The following is an 11,447-nucleotide window of genomic DNA, read 5'->3' on the forward strand; positions in this document are numbered from 1 at the left end:
AAGGGGTCACTGTCGCAGCCACACTGGGTTCTGTCTTAAGTCAGTACCCATGTAGTTTCTCAGAATTCTCTAATACAAGAGTTTCTATGACACTTCAGGTCACAAGTATTAAAGATCTTTGTGTGTGTTTATTTGATAACTGGCAGCTGCTCATTGTATTAGCTGCAGAATGGGTCTGGTTAATAGAGGAGTCAACCATGTGGCTTTGTGGGGTTGACTTGTTAATCATGAGTGGCCAGTGGTTGAGTCACTCACAAGTGATTCCTAAAGCCTGTCTGATGAAGCCCCGCCTCTGTAAGAATCCCTGAAGAAGCTTCTGTGCTGTTACTCACTCACATAAGGTGTACACAGTGCTCGCTCCCTCTGCCAAGCATCCTGTCACGTCTTCCACTTGGCTTTTTCTCAGTTTTTCCCTTTGTAATAAACCAATAATTGTGGTCATTGATCTCTTGAGTTCTGTGAGCCATTCTAAGAAACTGTTAAACTCTAGAAGGGGATTGTGAAGACCCAATTACTTGACTTTCAGAAGTACAGAGAGGTAGTCTCATGTTGGCATATAAAATGGGAACAGTATTGTGGGAACATAGCCTTCACTTAAGACATTTAAGCCAATAGCAGATGCACAGAGGGAACATTGACTTAATTGTGGGATTGGGTATTACCAGTGGACATCAAGAATTGGGGAACTGGTTGTTGGGAGAAAATCTTCAAACCTAGGTCCTGGGGTGTGAGCAGAAGAAAGAGTTTTTCTTTTAGCTTGGTGTTACCAGTTAAGGTACATTAGAAAACAGCCAGTAGTTGTTTGTATGAAAGAGCATATTTGTATAGAAATGTATATTTATGTGTATGGGGAGATTGGTTCCTGATTGGAAAAGAAGACTTGGCATAGGTGCTTGAGCCGGTTAGCAGCAGAGGTTAGCAGCTCAGGCAGGCCGTGCAAGTGTAAGGCAGGACTTTCTTGCCCTTTTGGGGCTTTTGTTGGCCTTCCAGCAAATTGAATTGGAGGAGGGCCAGCCACATAACTTGTAGTAATCTTCATTATTGTTGGTGTTAGCCACATCTAAAACACCTTCATTGAATACCTAGATTAGTGAGGTTTGTTCTTTTCTGTTTGCTCTACTTTGAAGCCCAAGTACATTGCATATGCCCCCCTCCCAATTCTAGATTTGTATTTGACCAGATTAACTGAGCATTATAGGCTGGGCAAGTTAATACATGAAACTAATGATCATACCCATGCCAGCTCTAGTCAGGGTAGAAAGATACTATGTGATTGGTTCGGAAACCCGGTTTAGATTGCAGGTGCTAATGCCCTGAGCCAGCCCTGGAGAACTGTCCTCCAGACAGTTTGGCAACTGTTATGTTTTGCTGACTGAAGATCATATATAGTGCTCTGAACCAGCCTTCTTGAGAGATGTCCTCCATTCCAGTAAATAGGACACTTATACTTTGAGCCTGTTTCATTGTGCTTATTTTTAGTGAGAAGATTTGTATATTGGCTTGACTTCAAATTTTTCATAAAGAACCTGATTATTTAGAATTCAGGCCAAATGCACAGTTGTTACTGTGGAGAGGAAAGCACATATTGCTTCTGATTTATTTATGTGTTCCGAGAGAAAGAATGGAGAATTCCTGTACCAAATCATATTAATAAATTCAGCAACTATTTGGCCGATATTTAGTGTGTACCCCTGAGAATAAGAAGTAGTGGTTTGCCAAAACATTCCCCTAGTGTATTCCATAACAGTTTATTTCTTCTGTTAACCTGAATATTTGCTTCTTCTATAAGCAAAGATCTCACCTCTACTTATTTCTACTGAAAATTTATTGTATGGGCTGTGAAGTTGCGCTTTTTAAAGCATTGCTGTTAGCCCAGGTTGCCACTGATGCTTCTGTGTAACCCCCATCTGTCTTTGGATTTTGTACTTGCTGTCACATGTATAGAATACGGCCCTATAAAATACAGCCCTTAATCATCTGAATTCTGAACACCATTATACAGCCATTTAAACCCAAGGGACATATTGCCTTTGACGCCAAATTGAATATGTGGCTTATAATTCTTTCGGAATACTAGCATCTCTCCACTTTAAAGGGTCCAAGGAACATTTACTTTAGTGTGTTTTGGTTTTGGTTACTAGTGAGTGCACCTAGTCTAGCCATGCTCCTGCACCAGTTAGACCATGTGGCTTATAGGAAGACAGCATCTGATCCCACAAGTAGTTTCTTCCTGAGTTTTCTTTGAAGTTGTTAAACTTCTGTAATGTGAGGGATTTCTCTTGCTGCCTCTTTCACTGGATTTTAGCAGTGAACTATAAAGCTGAATATTCATGAAGGTCACTATGGTTTCTCTGAGACTAGGCATCTCTGTTTCCCTTTAAAGATTGCCCAGTTAAAGGAGCATGGCAGTGCCAAGGACCTGCCTCAGCTTGGAAAGGGTTCTGAGGAGGTCAGTCCTGGGTTTGAGCTGATAGCCTTGTGTTCTGCTCCTGCTGCTCCAGAGAACTCATCCAGATAGCTCAGTTCTCACTTGCCAACGCCCATTCTTTACATATCAATTCAGTCATTTACTCCAGATTCCCTTTTGATTATCCCACCAATCACCTTTTTTTTTTTTTTTTGGCCTTAGCCCCTTGACTCCCAAGAAAAGACAACAGAAACATTTTTTTTTTTTAAACTTTGCAAATGAATTCAGAGACTTGCCTGCTCTTGTAAGCCCAGACAATAAGCTAGCTGGGTGGGATCTGCTCTGAGATCACTGCTCCCACCATGCCTGGGTCTATATTCTCTCTGTCCCAGGCTGACCTTGAACTCAGGGATCTGCCTGCCTTTGTATCTTTCTGACAAGCTGGCTCATAGTGCAGCTGATGTTGTTCTTTTAGGTCTGTGAAGCTCTTTATACAATTCATATTGTATCCTTATATTTTGCATGGTTGAGAAATTATGTATTTTTGAACTCAAGTTTTAAGAGTTCTTTCCCATAGCCTTAAGGGCTGTCCTGAAGGTCACAGCATTTACCATTTTTTATGAGACATTAGATGCACCCTCACCTCCTGAAATTGAGCTATTGCTGATTAACATGGAGTCATTTATCTTGGCAAAGAGGACATTTCTTAATAACTTTGGCAGGGAGAATATTTTCTGAAGGAGGAACATGATTTTTTTTTTTTTTAAATACAAATAAGCCTTATGCCCAGCAACCATCAACACTCCTGTAGACCCACACCCTGCTGACTCTGCTCCAGTGGTGGGAAATTGTCATTGTCATCCCTTCCACATGGCCATGAAGGACTCAGCATTGCAGACTGACAGTGAGATAGTCCCCTGAGTCTTGTGGAGTTGTCCTATCAGCTTTCTTTTACTTGGGCTTCTCTTATGGACATACTGTTGACACTTTCAGAGTTCCCCATCTAGGGGAATGTATTTTTGTACATTACATTTACCCTAGAGTGGATGAATCTGCTTCTTTTGGTGTAAGTGAGTTCAGGCCATATACACACCCTAAAGCTGTAGACTCAGGGATACTGCTGCATTGCATTAAGGGTATTTGATCGTCAGTACCCTTCCCTTTTCCAGCAGTCTTCAACCTGTGGATTGTAGCCCATTGAGCAGTGGTGGGGTGAGGTGAGGGATGCTGAACCACCCTTTCACAGGCATCACCTAAGATCATTAGACAATATACTTACATTACAATTCGTATAGTAGCAAAATACAGTTACAAAGTAGCAACAAAAATAATTTGGTGATTGGGGATAGCCACAATATGAGGAACTATATTAAAGGGTCACAGCATTAGGAAGGTTGAGAATCACTGAGTTAAACCATAATAAATGTGTCATCAGCTCACTTTATATGTATTGAAACTCACACTGGGCAGTGAGCTCTGGGTTATAAAGTAGAGTTGTGGTTTGAGGAGTTATATTCTTCCAACTTCCATAGTGCTTCTGAGTGATGATCTTTCAGCAGTCTATCTTGTATTAGTGTGTTTGTCCTTTAAATATCTACATTCCTTAAGTGTGAAGAAAGCTTTTTTAAATATTGCAACTGGTCTCTGGGAATTTAAGAATCTTCTTCAATAAATAATGAGCGAGATCTGCAGTTTTGTTTAATTTTGGTTAGTGATCATGATATGGTTTTCATGTAATTTAAAAATGTAAGATTATGTTAATTTCTTTCATGGCATGATACTTTTAGATTTTAGTATGATACATTCAGTTTTATAGTTCACTGCTAAAATCTATTTCACTTTCTGTTGGGATTTGTGTAGTTTGCAGTTTTCATGTCTCTGCCTTCTTATAAACAGAAATGTGAAGGTGAAGTTGCTGGATGGTAGGATAGACCCTCATATCTTTTCTGTGTGACTCCTTGTTCCTTTGTACTCTAGAGTTCCTGAGCATTTCATTGCTACGCATCCTTGCTGTTCTCCCCTATCTGACTTAGCATTAAGTCCAGTGATAGGCTAATGAAGGAACCTTTTTATATTTCCTAGTTTGTTTGCTTTTTGGTGTGGTTGGTTTTTGGTTGGTTGGTTTGGTGGTGCTGTAGCTTGAGCCCAGGTCTTTTTGAATACAAAGCAGAATACCCTGGCCCAGTTTCTCCAGTTGTTAAAGAAACTTGCTATCACTTGCTGGGTCCCTTTCTCCTGTTTTTCTGTTCAGTCATTTGCCTCATGTACTTGTTCAGGAGTTACACATGCAGTTATTCATCTTGTTAATGTTTTCAGTTGTTGCTTGTGACCTGCTACAATGGAAAAAACTTATTATTAGTGCTTGTGGCCTTTCTGTTAGGTATTGTTTACCTTTATGAAGCCATACAGTATCTTTTATTATCTACCAAAAGTTTTATAATCTTGCCTTTTACAAGCAAATTAGGCTAAATTGGGATCTATTTTTGTACAAAAGGTAGAATGGGAATTCAGTTTAATTTTACATGGATGAAAACAGATGTATACAAGTACCATTATTAAATGTTTCAGTTTCTACATTAATCTGCCATTTTCTCTGTGTAGTAGATAATAATTGTGAGAGAGGACTGCTGTCCAATCCTGACCTTGCTATAGAGGGTTATTGTTCTTCTTGTTTTTTTCTTGTAATGTAAGATTTATAAACAGCTTGTTAAGTTTCTACAAACAGCCATGGCTATGTTAGATGGGTGGGTAGATAGATAGATAGATAGATAGATAATCTGATAGATAGATGATAGATAATGGATAGATAATAGGCAGTAGACTGGTAGGTGGATGGTAGATTCATAGCATATAAATACATGGGAAAGCACACATGCATGTATGGCCCCTCTCTCCATCCAGTGAACATGCCTAGAAATATTCATTAGTGACAGCAGCACCTGGTATCTGGATTTTTACTTGTAAACACCATTCTTGGAGAAAGGAATTACTTTGGAGAAATGGGTACTGTCAGTATTGAAAAGTGCAGACGAAGACTTTGAAACATGTTTATTTCAAGAAGTAAGAACTTAGGGGCTGAGACGTGGTTAAGAACTCTGGCTGCTCTTCCAGAGGTCCTGAGTTCAATTCCCAGCAACTACATGGTGGCTCACAGTTGTCTGTAATGGGATCTGATGGCCTCTTCTGGTATGTCTGAAGAGAGTTGCAGTGTACTCATATACATAAAATAAGTAAATAAATCATGCGCATGTGCGTGAGTGCACATACACACACATGTTTTGTTTTAAAAAGAAGTAAGAAATTGATGTAAGAATGATGGGGTTGTGTCATCCTATGGGCTGTCTTGATGTTTTTAACCGTTCAATTGAGCTCCCACATAAACCATGGGAATAGTTGATAGCAGTTCAAACAGTGGTAGTAAAGGGTCAACACTGGATACATGGCCTGTGTGACCATGAGAGCAGGTGGTAACTGCTGAAGGCAGGCAGTGCTTCGTCCTCTTCTCTCTGCATATTTTATTCTACAGAACTCCTTCATTCTCTCCTGATGTGGATACACATTGCAAAGGCTTCTAGGTTTTGCCTCCAGGGGCCACACTGCTCTGAACATTTCTGTTCATGTTGTTGGGAGACACATTGCTTTTCATGGCTCAGTCTCCTGTATTGAAAGGTAGACAAACAAGAGAAACACATGCAGGTGTATTTAATACAAGTTTTATGTACCCCTGGGTCTTTCAGAAGAAACAAAGTCAAAGGAAATGTGTTGTAGTCGTAATAACTTATGTCCACTTAGCCAGCTTCTTTGGATCTTAGTGTTTTGTCTTTCTGCAGTTAGGAGCACTCCTTAAGGCACTGGGAGAGCTCTCCTGTTTCAGGGAAGGCCTGCTGCAGGGAAGGGTGGCAGACGGTCAGAGGCTCCTTTGCTTCTACCATTTGCAGAGATGTCCCGGGACTTAATCTTCTGGTTTAGCTTACAGGGCATTTCAGTTTCCCACAGTGCCAGTTGTGCAGTGGAGTGAACAGACTCCACTCCCATCTATGCATTTTCTTCTCTTTTCTTTTTCTCTCTTTGTAAAGCCTGCTGGAATGAAATGTAGTTTAGGTAGGTGAATCACAGCAGAGAGGACATCTTGTTGGCCTCAGATGCTTTATGCTGGCATTCTTGATTTGGGGCTAGTGAAAGCTGCTAGACTCTTGATACATTCTAAAAGGTTTCCCCTCATAGTCAAATGAGTGGTCAGATAGAGGTGGGCAATAGGTGGCCATTAAGGAGACTAAAGTAATTTAGCCCACTGTCTGTAACACCCCAACTCTCCATGAATTCTGATCAGTTGACTAGCCTTGTAGAATCTTTAACACGGGGATGCCCCCCCCCCCAAAAAAAATCCTGGAGTAATTTTATCTCATAGGGTCTGTGGTCTGTGGTCTCTGGCTTCTGTGTAATCTCTGCCTCTCCTAATCATTTGCTTGCCACTCAGGAGATTACAATATTGAGTTAAAGTTTATGGTGAAATGGATTATCACAATTAATGTGAGATGAACCCAAGATGCACAGGTTATGGAAAGCATGCAGGCTTAGAAGTCAGAACTTAAAGCTTTTTTTTTTTTTTTTTTTTTAAACAAACCATTAGTAATGTGACAAGACACACTGAACCACAGTCAGGAACGAGAGAGAAATGAAGACACACATACTTTCTGCTTCTCCTCTTCTAAGCGTTTCTTACCCTATACAGTTCAAGCTCCCTGACCAGGGACTAGTGTTCCCATCTTGGTCTGAGCAAATGTCCTTTTATCAGTTAATAGTCAAGGCCATCCTCCACGGACATGCCCACAGTCTGATCTAAGTAATTGCTCAATTAAAAATTGGTTCTCAGGTTTTGGGAAGCTGCCATTCAAAACTAACAATCATAAGGTCTTTTTAATTGAGGGTGTGATTTTCTATTGTGTTTGATGTTGTTATTAATATTTTCTATGTTTGTTGCAATGTTACCTGTGCTTGTCTCACACTCCTCAGCCTCCTACAAGTGCACCAAGGTGGGCTCCCACTGTACTGTTACTAGATCTCCAGGCTGGGCAGGGACAACATTCCTATATTTCTTTTTTTTTCTTTTGCATTTCTTGGTTTTATTTGAAACTGTATATTTATAATCATTTTATGGAAGGATTTTTACACTTGTCATTTATACAAATTACAAGGATGGCTTATAGTCTTTAAAAAAATTCTAAAAATCCAGCCCATGTGCAGCACAAGAATATGCAAAACTACTTTACATTATACACACTTTTTATCAAAGGAGATACAAAATTCTGGCTTGTAGTTTTAGACAAATACAAGAAGCTTCAAACTAGACACAAAGGGTTAACATTAATTCTAACATTCCTATATTTCATTTGTGAATATTAAAAGCCATTCCAGTCTCCGAGAGTCTTTGCTGAGGCAGATTTGTGCATTTTTTTTTTTTTTTTCCTGCTCAGGCTCATTTCCTCAAATTCCTGAGTTTAGAGATTTAGAAATTGAAGCTGATTTACCCAGGTTTATTCTAATTAGGAATAGGTTAATTAAGTGTTGTAGAGGTCAGGCTAACATGCTTCTTACATTTTCTTTTAAATCTGTATAATGTTTGAGGTTAATTTCTTAGTTTTCTCTTTTGTTTTAGAAGTCCAGAACAATATTACTCAGTTGAAATGTGCTGCTTATTTTGATTTTTGAAAGTTGGATCTGGGGCTGCAGAAACACCCCAGCAGTTAAGAGCCTCCTGCTCTTGCAGAGACCCAGTCTATTCCCAGCAGAAACTCCAGCCTCAGGGGATCCAGTGCCCCTTACTGACCTCCACAGGCACCCACAAGCACATGTACTTAATACAGAAACATGTGTGTGTGTGTGTGTGTGTGTGTGTGTGTGTGTGTAAGTAAAGGTACAAAAGGAAGAAAGAAAGAAAGTCCAAGGCTGAGTGTGGAGCACACAGCTTTTAACTCCAGCACTCCAGAGGCAGAGGAGGATGTCTGTGAGTTCGAGGGCAGCCTGGTCTACATACCAAGTCCCCGGACAGTCAGGATAATAGGGAGAAAATTTGTCTAGAAATAAATAAAAAACAAAAATTTGATCTACAGTTGACACAGATGATCTTAGAAATATTTATTGTGGACTAGTATTGTAGAAACCTCCACTTCTAACCCGATAAATGCTGCTTGCTTCAGGAATGCCAGCCTGTCCACCTCAAAGATAAGCCCTTTGTCAAGACTGTGGGAGCAGTGTGGCCTTGGTGGCCTTTCATATGCTCTTACAAAGTGTTTCTTCTTTGTTTGCAGGTCATATGACATTAGTGTGGATGCTGCTGTCTTAAGTCTGTGGCCATGGCGCCAGAATACAGTAAGTAGTCATGCCACACTTTTGTCTTTCTGGGTTTGAATATCTTCCTGGGATGGAGCCCCCAGATATATGCAGGCAAGTGGACCATTACTTCGTTAAACCCCAATATGTATGTTTTGAGTTTCTGATTGCAGAGAGAGAAATATAAAAGCAAGAAAAACAACTTAATTTCCTCTTTTCAAAGGGCATTCACTTTATTTCCTGGGGTTTGATTTTTTTTTTTTTAGTTTCACATACAAATACATAATGATAGTCATGACCTACATGTTCCCGTACGCCCAGTGTTTGTCTGAATTGGCCAGCAGAGTGGTCACCAGGGCAGGACCGGTTCACACATGCTTTCTATTCCTTGTGTTATGGGTCAGGGAAGCTGAGTACAGCTGAAGGGTGGGTCTGGTGAGCTGCAGACCCAAGCTGCGTGTCCACAACTGGTTTGCCAACTTTGACTCTACCATCCACTGTGAGGCAATGCCTAGCCAGGGGGATGGTGTCAGAAACAGCCCTATGCTCCCATTCTAGCTGGTGAGACTCTGGGTGGGAGACCCTGAGGCAGGTGTACCTGGATCTTCTGGCACACGTCACCACATACTTAGGACAGAGCTCAGGGAAGCCTCTGCTTCTCTTGCTGGGTGTCACACTGTCTGCTGTTGTGAGGTCTGGTGTGGCTTCAGCCTGCTGGCTCCCAGCCTGAGCAAGAAAACCACACAGGGTGGAAGACAAATCCAGAACCCAGGGCAGCCAGCCCTGAAGCCTGTCCCCTCTTGGGATATGCAGTGTTTGAGCCAGTCCATTTCCTTTCTGTTAAAGCCACTTTGAGATGGGAGCCAAAACACCCGAATGATTCACTTAATCCCTATTTTATTTTTAGTAATCCATTAGTTCCCCCCAGGGACTGTGGGAGTAATTGCAAAGCAAGGCAAAATAATACCGTTAAATTAAACTGGCACGGTGTGGTGTTGACTGGCATCCTCTTCTCTCAGCAGGAGTCAGCTATAGTGAATTAGTATTCAGAATGGGAGGATAAAGAAGGAACTTTGAGATGCTCTTTCCCTTTCATTTTCACCCAGAAGCTTTTGCCTCTTACTCAGCTGTCCACAGAGGCTAGAAAGGTCTGGGCCACAGGCACTAGCCTTGTTCTCAGAGAAAACGTGTCACATGCAGCATGGATCTGTTCTGTCTTCCTAGAACAAATTATACTCATGTTTTTGACACTTGTTTTTGATTTTAAAATATTAATATGAGTGCTTCAGATAAAAAAATGATGTGAGGAAGAATGTAATACATCTCCATCCATCTCTCCAGCACAGGAGAATTTTGTCCATGTCATATCAAGCAGTTAAAACCCATGCACTCCCTTTCTCTGCCCCCAGGAATCACTACTCTGCTTTTGTTTTCTATCAGATGGCTGGCCTTGACCTTGCTGTATGGTTGAGACGGGCCTTGAACCCTGGTATTCCTACCTCCACTTCCCTCTGTTCTACCAGGCCTGATTTGTGTTTGTTTTAACTTCCAAAAAGAAAAAAGAAAAAAAAATGCAGATGCCACACACTCACTGTAAAATCACAAGAGACACAAGGTTTACAAGAGATACAAGGTCAGTGTAAGGCTGTGGGTTTGGCCATAGACACTTTGAAAGATGTGCTGTTAGTACATCCAGTGCTCTGTGAGTCTGCATCAGTGTGGCGACAGCTTTTATTGTGCTTATTGTCCAGAACTCTTTTCTTGGCTGCATGGTCTGCTGCTCAGGTCATTTTCTTTCTTGCACGACACCCTGCAGGTTTGGATTCTCACAGGCTACTCACCTATGGGCTACTACCTTCCTTCAGTAGTCGTCACGCTGGGGTCAGAGCACAGGCTGTGGGCAGACCTCATCTGTGCAGTTTTCTGCACTGTAGCAGTAGCTGCTGGCCTACAAAGCTTCCTTCTGGGCCTTCTAAACTGACCACTTTGCCATTCTACTACTTTTATTTGTGGCAGTGGTTACAGAAAAGATAGCTCCCCAAGCTGTCTGTAGCCACTCTGAAACAATACCTGTGTCACTGGGAGCCTCTTCAGGAGGCTTCGATGTGCCCTGTTTCCTCTGTGAGACAGTGTTGGGTCTTAGAGACACTGTTCCTTCTTTTTGTTTTTTGTTTGTTTTTAATTTTGTGTATGAATGTTTTGTTTTGCCTACATGTATATCTGTCCACATATACCCACAGAGGCCAGGAGAAGATATCAGGTCCTCTGGGAGTTATAGCCAGTTGTGAGCTACCATTTGGGTGTCAGGAACCAAACCCTGGTCTTTTGCAAGAACAGCCAATGCTCTTAATCTTCAAGCCATCTCTCCAGCATTCTTGACATAATATAAGCCCCTTAACTTGTGCATTATAAAAGTATCTCATGCTGTTGGAGGTTTCTGGCATGCTCTCAGTGGAAGTGCTGCCTTCAGGGACAGGAATAGTGTACTTGTCTATCCTTCATTCAGAAACCATTGTCCTAGTGTCACAGAAAAACTTCTTTCTATTCCATGGGGTCATTTTTATTTAAATGTTTAGCATTTGCTAAAAAGCAAACTACGATTTTCCCCTCCATACTTTTATCTGCACAGGGAGAAAATCAATGTCTTTTATTGAAATTAAATTTTAGAACTTTGTCTTTCGTACATATGCTCTGTTGTTATTAATAGAGT

General features: G+C 41.1%; 1 protein-coding gene across 4 annotated transcripts in view; it reads left to right on the plus strand.

The window, feature by feature from the left end:
- Sipa1l1 (signal induced proliferation associated 1 like 1) overlaps positions 1–11,447 on the plus strand; it is a 288,870-nt gene that overhangs the window by 129,452 nt on the left and 147,971 nt on the right. For all 4 annotated transcript variants that reach the window (XM_031355460.1, XM_031355465.1, XM_031355461.1 and 1 more), the window contains one exon: positions 8,716–8,776. The gene's annotated coding sequence lies outside the window, so the exon portion shown is untranslated. The remainder of the gene's footprint in view (positions 1–8,715; positions 8,777–11,447) is intronic.

The sequence above is a fragment of the Mastomys coucha genome, unplaced genomic scaffold (genome assembly GCF_008632895.1).
Source record: "Mastomys coucha isolate ucsf_1 unplaced genomic scaffold, UCSF_Mcou_1 pScaffold6, whole genome shotgun sequence".
Taxonomy (NCBI): Eukaryota; Metazoa; Chordata; class Mammalia; order Rodentia; family Muridae; genus Mastomys; species Mastomys coucha.